The following is a 9,696-nucleotide window of genomic DNA, read 5'->3' on the forward strand; positions in this document are numbered from 1 at the left end:
CAAGCACTTCTACAAGCTACTCTTACTTTTGGATCCTTTTGCCTCTTACATACTTATAGCTGCCTGCATGGGTTCCCTTATGAAATAAAGTCAAGAACTGTCAATTTGTCTCAGAGAGCTACACATTGGGATTTTTTTTTCTTTCCTAATTACAAATAAGCAGGAGGAATCTAAAAGAATAGTGGGCCCTCGTGTCCCACTTATTTCTAAAAAAGTTATTGAGGATCCTTCAAGTAAGTGCTTTTCTACATTGCAATCAATTCCCAATTGGCTGCACTTGATGAGACCAAGAGAATCAGGCAACCAATCTCCAATAAAGGCAAACTAAGGCAAAATTTCTATAGCAAAAGAACATGGAAAAGCACTGGAGTTAGAAGGAGGGCAGGGGGGATTGTTTTTCCCTCTCTCTCTAATTCAAATAAATTTTCAAAGATAATGCGCCTTGGAAGAAACAAGCCTACTGGCAAATAGTTGGATTATACCTATAGAAACTCTTAAACATGTTGAAGAATTGACTCCGTATTTTTTTCTGGTTTGGTGAAGACATTGTTCTTTATCACATGCAAGGAGACAGGTATTCTAACACAAAGAGCCTCAGTTCCACAGAAGTGCTCTTCCACTTGTCTGCTCTAGGCAGATCATTTTTTATTATCAAGGGAAAATAAAATCAAATGAGAGTGAAGCAAAGTTAGCTGAGGGAGAGCGAGAGCGAGAGCGAGACAAAATTAGGAGAATGATGATGGTGGTCCATGCTGGGAGAGTCGATGAGATTCAGAGGCCAAGAGAGGTTTTGAGATATTCTTTAAAAAGTAAGATATTGATACAAAGCTACTTATAACAAGTTGAACAGGTGCTTTTCCACTATTCTGGAGACAGTGAGATTCCTCATGGGAAAGAAGTTTCTCCTACCCAAAGGTCTTTGCAGTAATGCCAAGCTCTCTAAAAGAACAACCAAATGAGACAGGCATGGAATCCTGATTCCATATATACTGATTAGAGATTTATACAACATATAATAATACTGTCTTTTTACCCAAAGTGTCCCACTTGAAAAGCAAAGGAGGCTCGTTAAAGGCTAATCTCTTAGACAGATCGTATTTATTTTAGTCTGGGGCCAGTTCAAAGAATAAGAAGAGTTTATAATCAAACCTCAGATTATCCAGTGTAGTTTTAACCTGATCAAGAATTCTCTCTAGAACATCTCTGACAAGAGACCATCTGGCCTCTAATAATTAGGAACCAACTACTTTCTAAGGAAGCACATTTCGCCTTTGCATAGGACTAATTATTTAAATTGCTTGGGGGTTTTTTCTGCATCAAATTGAAATAGACCTGCCTGTAACTTTCACCTATAGTTTTGTCCTCTGTTTAATATATTTTCTATTGAAATGACAATTATGCATCATAACACTGGCATACTCTAAATCAGTTTCACATTTATCTTATGATCCTTGTCAGAATTTCTAAGTTCCTTAGATTTCTTTTTACTTTTCTTAGGTAAAATTTTTGATATGAGGAATATATCTTAAGTCACTTTCAAAATCGTGTAACTTTGAAATAAATACATAATTTGGTTTTTTTATGGAGGAAAGCTTTCACTACAAGATAAAAACATATTCCACATAAAGGCCCTTAAGGACTGCTATCATGTACTCCAAAAGTTTTCTCTTCTCCAGGCTAAGTATTATGAGGTACTTCAACCAAATGTTTAAATTTAATTTAATTTTAATTTAATTAATATTTAATTTTTAATTAAATTTTAATTTTTAAATTTCAACCCTTCTCTGGAGAGTCAGTTTTGTCAGTGTTTTTGTTAGGTCTTTTCATCCTAGTCTGACCTCTTTATGACTCCATTTGGGATCTCCTTAGCAAAGACACCAAGTGGTTTGCCATTTCCTTCTCCAGTTCATTTTGCAGATAAGGAAACTGAGTCAAACAGAGTAAAGTGACTTGTCCAGGGACACACAGCTTGTAAATATCTGAGGCCAGATTTAGGCTCAGGAAGATTAGTCTTCCTTATTTCAAGCTCTATGCTTTGCCTACTACTCCATAGAGTTAATTCAGGTTGTCAATATTTTTTTATAAAATATGGTACATAAAAGAAGAAAAGAATATGCTTCCCATCTTATTCTGATAACTATAATCTATTAATTCCACGTAGGACAAGATTAGCATTTTTTTACCATCCTATCCCATGACTGATTCATTTTTTAGATATAGACTTTAATATACACAATATGTATAAATGAATATATACATATAAATGTATAGGTACACATATATCAAATGCATATTGTATCTATATTACATCTATATTATCTATGTACATGTATATGTATGTATTTTTGACATTATATATTACAGTCACTTCCAATTCTTTTCTAAAGAATTTCTTGATTGCAAAAAAGAAAAATTATCCAGCAAAAAAAATCTAATGCATTGTGTGTCCTGCAATGAACAGCACCAATGCGTACAACTGCCTATCTCTTGCCATTCCAGAAGGAATGTTTCCTTATTTCTTCTCTGAGACCTTCATTGCTTCTTCATTTACTAACACTTCCCTCTACTGATCTTTTCATTTCTTTTCTTGGTTCTACTTATTTTGCTCTGTATTAGTTCATATCAACCTTCCACATTTCTATGAACTTCTCTTATTTATCCTTTATGACTTCACAACCCGACTCCATTACATTCATAACATGGTTTTTCAGTCATCTGCCCTCTTACATCATGTTCAGCTTGTAGTATCCTAAAATCACCAGATCATTTTCATATGAATTGTCTTGCAGCCATGATTTTTTGTTGTCGAACCCATTCTGAATTCCTGTAGTTTGTTTTTAAAATGTTTTCTCATCTGTGATAACCAGCTACAGTAAAATGACTAGTTCAGACCAGATCTGTGGTTCTTTGCATTGTCCACAGATAATAATAATAAATAATAATAATAAATAACAAATTCCCTCCCCAGGAACTCCTATTCAGTCCTGAGAAAAAAGACCTAGACCCAAATTGGCAGATTTTAAGAGACACATCAACTGAAATAGCTCTATAGAATGGAAAATAATTCTAAAAGATTTCTGGGTCATCTGACCTCAGAAATACCCCAGTAGTGTTTCATTCAATAATATCCTCTCTCACCAAAGCGTATGTCACCAGAATCACATGCCACAGTGGTCCAGGCATCCTTACTATTGTCTGTTATTGGCTCACTACCTTTACAACTGGGAAGGGAAGTGAAGAAAGAACCTGGCTTTTACACACACAAATAAATACTGGTCACCCATTAGTTGTACTTACTTATATAAGAGAGTATGTTCTGATTTTTAGTGATACTAAAATAATTTATCATAGCTACTAGTCCCAGTTAAGGTTAACCTAACAATGCTGAACAGAAAAGGCAAATAACCTCATCCATCATTTTGAAATTTGTCTGAAAACTTGAAAGAAAGAAAAGATTTTGACTTTGACTTTGACTTTAACTCAGCAATACCACTACTAGGTCTATGTCCCAAAGAGATCAAAGGGAAAGAGAAAAGACCTATAAGTACAAAAATATTTATAGCCTCTTTTTTGTGGTGGCAAAGAAATGGAAATTGGAGGAATGTACATCATCTGAGGAATGACTGAACAAGTTCTGGATATGAATGTGATGGAATACAATTGTGCTATAAGAAATGACAAGAAGAATGGTTTCAGAAAAACTTTCAGAAAAAGTACGAGTTTAATGAATTGATTTAAAGTGAGTGGAGCCAGGAGAATATTGTATATGAGAACAACAATATTATACAATTATCAATTGTGAATGACTAGGCTATTCTCATCAATACAATGAAACAAAGAGCAATTCCAAAGAACTTATGATGAAAAATGCCATCTACTTCCAGAGAAAGAATGATGGAGTCTGAATGCATATCAATGCAAAGTTTATTTTTCTTAGGTTTTAATTGTTTTTGGTCTGTTGACTCTTTTGCAACATGGCTAATATGGAAATACATTATTCATGATTGTACACATAACCTTGATCACAGTGCTTGCCTTATCAAAGAGGGGGGAGGAAAAGGAAGGGAATATGGAAATAAAAATAATGTTTTTAAATGTTAAAATTAGTTTTATATGTATTTAAGGAAAAAAAATAAAATGAAAGCATCCTTTAAAAAGATTGTGGTTTTATAGAAGAAAAGAATGAGGACATTTGGAATCATTCTCCAAAAAGGTTACAAAAATGAGCTAATAGGTGAATTATATGTTGTCAGAGGAGGGGAAGGAAGTTTGGCTATAATACAGAGTATGAGCCAATATAAAAACATTTTAAGCATCAGAATATTCCCAAAAGGCCCTAAAGCAGACAAGAAATTAATTAGAAGATGGAATTTGCTTTTGAAAAGGGTACAAATATAATGAAAGCAATGTTTAAGGAATACAACTCTTGGTTCCAGGGACCAAAAAAAATATTAATTACTCCTAGAGAAAAATAAAACTAAGCAGGACTATAAAAGAAATGTCCTTGTCCAATTTCCATTTCTAACATTAAATATAGTCAAGATCACTACTGGACTTCTAGGATAAAAGCTCATTGGAGTTTAAAGACATTGTTTTTATTCAGACTCTGCAGTCTAGCAAGTTCTTTGGCGCTTTTCAATATGATTCCTGGGCCTTATAAAAGATCAATTTAATTTCATAAAAAAAGGAAGGGTAGGGCCATTCAACAATAAACTCAGTTCTAAAACATTTCCTAAGTGCCTATTATGTGCAGGGTAGGTTATTTGGATAAATTAATTGGGGGGGGCATTATTTGGGGAATATAATACATAATTTAAAATGTTTTCATATACATTATCTCATTTGATCACCATGAGATCCACTGGTATCAATGTGGTCAAAGTACCCTAGAACTATCACTTCTCAATTCCTAGAATCTATTTCTTTTAATGCAGCCTGAGAATGAATTTGCTAAAATCCCTTCCAAGTCTCAAATTCTGATTCTAAGCATCTACAGGAAAATTAAATGGCTTTAGAATAATCCTGGATATCCCTAATCTCAGGAACACAAGAAGCCTGACAGGCAGTATTGATTGAAGAAAAGAAAAAAAACTAAACTAAAAAACAAACAAAAGACCCAAACAACTTAATGATCTCTTGAAAGGAGTGATAGAATTTGGCAAACCAAGACTAAAAATCCTAGACTTCACTTCTGACCTTGAGAAAAATGGAATCCAAGGCTTTAATATTCTTGTCTATATGATCACTCTGGTTACAGAGGGGGTACTTGTTCATACTTCTTTTTTAAAGAGAAGCAATAATGGGTTGATGTCTTGATTTGTTCATGAATTGAATTTAATGGAGACCAAGTTGCATAAAGTCACTAGACTCGCTCTCTTCCAGAGTCACTGAAGTTCAGTAGCAAGACAAAAGACAGGACAATCAGTGATGGCCCCAGATGTAATAGATAACCTTGGAATCTGAAATATCTGACCAAGCTCACCACCTTCATAGTCTTGAGGGAAAAAAAATTGTTCTTTATCTACCCATTCCACTGGGAGCAGTCTTCACATGGTTGGTGTAGACATCCTATTTCACTAACAGATTTTAGGTCTACCTATTACCCTCAGCCAGTTAGCCCATCTACCAAAATGCTTTGTTAAGGTATGCTTTCTCCCCATGCTACAGCTTCTTGAGGTCACAGGTGAGAGTTGGGTGACAGGTGAACAACAAAGATGCTGGAACAGCCCTAAAAAGACTCAGCAAGCCCTCCTACCAGAGATGTTTGTCTTCCTGGAATACGCCATACACCCCTAGAGAGGGGTACCACTGACTCACAATTTCACATTATGCTGGAGCCAAAAATTGCCCTATCAGTACAGTCTGCAGAATGTACCAATAATGACAGCCGGAGAATGGAATGGAGGCCTTGTGGAGTGGTGCTGGTGGTGATGGATGGGGGTGACCAGTGATCGCAGGCTTCCAGGGACATACTCTGAAGCCCAGGGGAAAATTGGGTGTTTTCCAGGTTTAAAAGGCATATAACTATTTTATCAGACGTTCAGAAAAGTTTCCTGAAATAGATGAGGCTGTTTGGATCTTGGGGAAGCAGTATGACTTTCAAGCAGAAAGACAGGTCTTCTGGACATAACTTAAATTCCAGCATTCTTGGTTTTTCAAATTTCTCCTTCTCAAGTGCAAATGAATCTTGGTTTATCTCATTACCATCATTACTATGATTACCTTGATTTAAAGATCTCTCTGGTGAGCATTCTAATTTTGTCAGGCAAATATTTTGTTGTGCAGTGCCTTTAAATGCAACTCTGGAATAGACTTGGGGTAAGTGACTTTAGCAAGACAATCTATGATAAGCCCAAAGATCCCAGTTTTGGGGACAAAAATCCACTATTTGATAAAAACTGCTGGGAAAATTGGAAGAAAGTATGGGAGAGATTGGGTTTGGATCAACATCTCATATCCTACAACCAAGATAAACTTAGAATGGGTTTGAATTGAATATAAAGAAGGAAACCATAAGTAAATTAGGTGAACATAGAATAGTATACTTGTCAGATCTTTGGGAAAGGAAAGATTTTAAGACCAAGCAAGAGTTAGAAAAAATCACAAAATGTTAAATAAATAATTTTGATTACATTAAATTAAAAAGGTTTTGAACAAACAAAACCAATGTAACCATAAAAAGGGAAGCAACAAATTGGGGAAAAAAACCTTCATAACAAAAACCTCTGACAAGAGTCTAATTATTCAGATTTATAAAGAGCTAAATCACTTGTACAAAAAATCAAGCCATTCCCCAATTGGTAAATGGGCAAGGGACATGAATAGGCAATTTTCAGATAAAGAAATCAAAACTATTAATAAGCACATGAACAGTGTTCTAAATCTCTTATAATCAGCGAGATGCAAATCAAAGGAACTCTGAGGTATCACCTCACACCTAGCAGATTGGCTAACATGCCAGCAAAGGAAAGTAATGAATGTTGGAGGAGATGTGGCAAAGTTGGGACATTACTGCATTGCTGGTGGAGTTGTGAATTGATCCAACCATTCTGGAGGGCAATTTGGAACTATGCCCAAAGGGCACTAAAAGACTGTCTGCCCTTTGATCCAGCTATAACACTGCTGTGTTTGTACCCCAAAGAGATAATAAGGAAAAAGACATACAAGAATATTCATAGCTGCACTCTTTGTGGTGGTAAAAAATTGGAAAATGAGGGGATGCCCTCCAATTGGGGAATGGCTTAAAAAATTGTGGTAAATGTTGGTGATAGAATACTATTGTGCTCAAAGGAATAATGAACTGGAGCAATTCCATGTGAACTGGAATGATCTCCAGGAAGTGATGCAGAGTGAGAAGAGCAGAACCAGGAAACCATTGTACACAGAGACTGATACACTGTGGTACAATGTATGTACTGGAATGTAATGTACTTCTCCATTAGTGACAATGAAGTGATCCTGAACAACTCAAAGAGATCTATGAGAAAGAACACTAACCACATTCAGAGGAAAAACTGTGGGAGTAGAAAAACAGAAGAAAAACAACTGCTTGATTACATGGGTCAAGGGTAATATGATTGGGAAATACAGACTCTAAATGATCATTCTAGTGCAAACATCAACAACATGGAAATAGGTTTTGATCAAGGACACATGTAAAACCCAATGGAATTGTGCATTGGCTATGTGAAGGGGTGGGGGAGGGGATGGACAGAATATGATTCTTGTAACCAAGGAATAATGTTCTAAATTGACTAAATAAATTTTTCAAAAAAGTAAAAGTTAAAAAAATGCAACACTGTTCAAATACATTTTCTTTTATTCCCATTGATCCCTTCCTTGGAGAGGCATTTGGTAATATTTATTCACTTTTTTTGTTTAAAATAACTACATTACCAGATTGCTTTTCACCAACTTTTTCTTGCACATTTCTGGAATGCCACCTTTTTGGGACTCTTTTTAATGATGGATCTTGCTTTTGTTATTCTATCCATCAAATGGCATAAAGTGGTTGTAGAAGAAGAAAAATTGATTGGTAAGTGGCTTGGACTAAATATAGTTGCAAAGGTGTTAAAAAATAAACACTTCCTTTATTTGATGAATGGAATGCCTTAGCTCTTTATGTTTCTATGTATAATACAGTGGACATCAAAGATATCAAAAAATTTTACCACATGTGCCCTTCCAACCTGACCCACAACAGTTCTTCCAGTCCTGGGAATGGCCTTGACCAGAGTTCACATTGTCCTGAGCCCAACCCTGCCTAGAGGCCTCTTCTGTTTATTATACTCATTCAGTAGGGCATAAACCAAAATAACCCTGTTTTTATTGATGCATTTAAAGAGTATTTTAAGATGCCACAGTCTTTAGATGCATTAGGAGGAAAGCCAAATAGCACTTATTATTTCATAGAATTTTTGGGAAATGAGTTCATCTACCTGGATCCTTATACCACTCAAGCCTTGAGGAAGATGAACAGTGGATGACCAGAGTTTTCATTGCCAGCAATCCCCACATTGAATGCAGATCCTGAACTTGGGCCCTACAGTTGCATGGGATTCTTTTTCAAGGAAGAAGATTTTGATAATGGTGTGGGCTCATTCAAAAGGAGATCCTAAAGTAACAGAGTTTAGAGATGTTTGAGCTGGTTCAGAAGCATCTAGCCCACTGGCCTCCATTCATACCTCCAGCCAAACCAGAAGTTACAACTATAGGTGCAGAACTAATTGAATCCACTTGTCTGAACTGGGATATTTTGAGATTTTGAGTATGTGAAGTAGTTCCATCCAGCCCGTGTCCACCACCTGGCTCCACATTGCAGAGAACTTTTCTAGACAGAGTGACTGAATCACAGAACTCAATTTCAATCCAAGCTGAATCAACTGTTCTTTTTGCTATGAGCTCTTTCCTTAGAGAGAGAGAGAGAAATTGAACATGAGGAAGAGGGAGAGAATTCTACTGTCAGATGGTAATCAAGCAGGACCACGTGGTGCTTCTCAGTTTGATTTTAGAAATGGTGAACCTACAGTTAATGGTCTATATGTCCAGAGGATAACTCTTAGTCTCATTGCAGAACCAATTAATGACCAATCTCTCTCTCTCTCTCTCTCTCTCTCTCTCTCTCTCTCTCTCTCTCTCTCTCTCTCTCTCTCTCTCTCTCTCTCTCTCTCTCTCTCTCTCTCTCTCTCTTTCTCTCTCTCTCTTCTCTCTCTCTCTTTCTCTCTCTCTCTCTCTCTCTCTCTCTCTCTCTCTCTCTCTCTCTCTCTCTCTCTCTCTCTCTCTCTCTCTCTCCTTATAACATGTCTCTTTACATGCAGACAATTCTGCTTTCTCCCTTGGGGTTGCATCTTGGGAAGCAATTGCTTATAAAATTAAATTGGATCAGGAAAAACAAAAAGTCTTGTTAAATTATTTTAATAGGCCCTTTGAATAATGATGATTTTGTATGAAAACATTTCTATCAAGGGTATTATGACAAATGGACACTTCACACAACCTCCTTCCTGTTTGGGAGAAGCTCACTTACTTTTGTGCCACCCTCACTATTCCCCTCCCCATTCCCATTCCACCATCATGGCTCTATATGATACATTTCATTCTGACCTCAAGCTGAATCAGGAATTTTTGCCTTGGTTATTTGATAAATAAAGAGTCAAAAAGTGGTTTGTGCTTTAAAAAAATAACAACTGCCTTACC

General features: G+C 36.1%; 1 pseudogene; it reads left to right on the plus strand.

Moving 5' to 3' along the window:
- Nucleotides 1–5,828: 5,828 nt before the first annotated feature.
- On the plus strand, nucleotides 5,829–8,767 carry LOC100616698 (cysteine protease ATG4A-like; annotated as a pseudogene).
- Nucleotides 8,768–9,696: the final 929 nt, after the last annotated feature.

Source organism: Monodelphis domestica, chromosome 7, assembly GCF_027887165.1.
Source record: "Monodelphis domestica isolate mMonDom1 chromosome 7, mMonDom1.pri, whole genome shotgun sequence".
Classification (NCBI taxonomy): Eukaryota; Metazoa; Chordata; class Mammalia; order Didelphimorphia; family Didelphidae; genus Monodelphis; species Monodelphis domestica.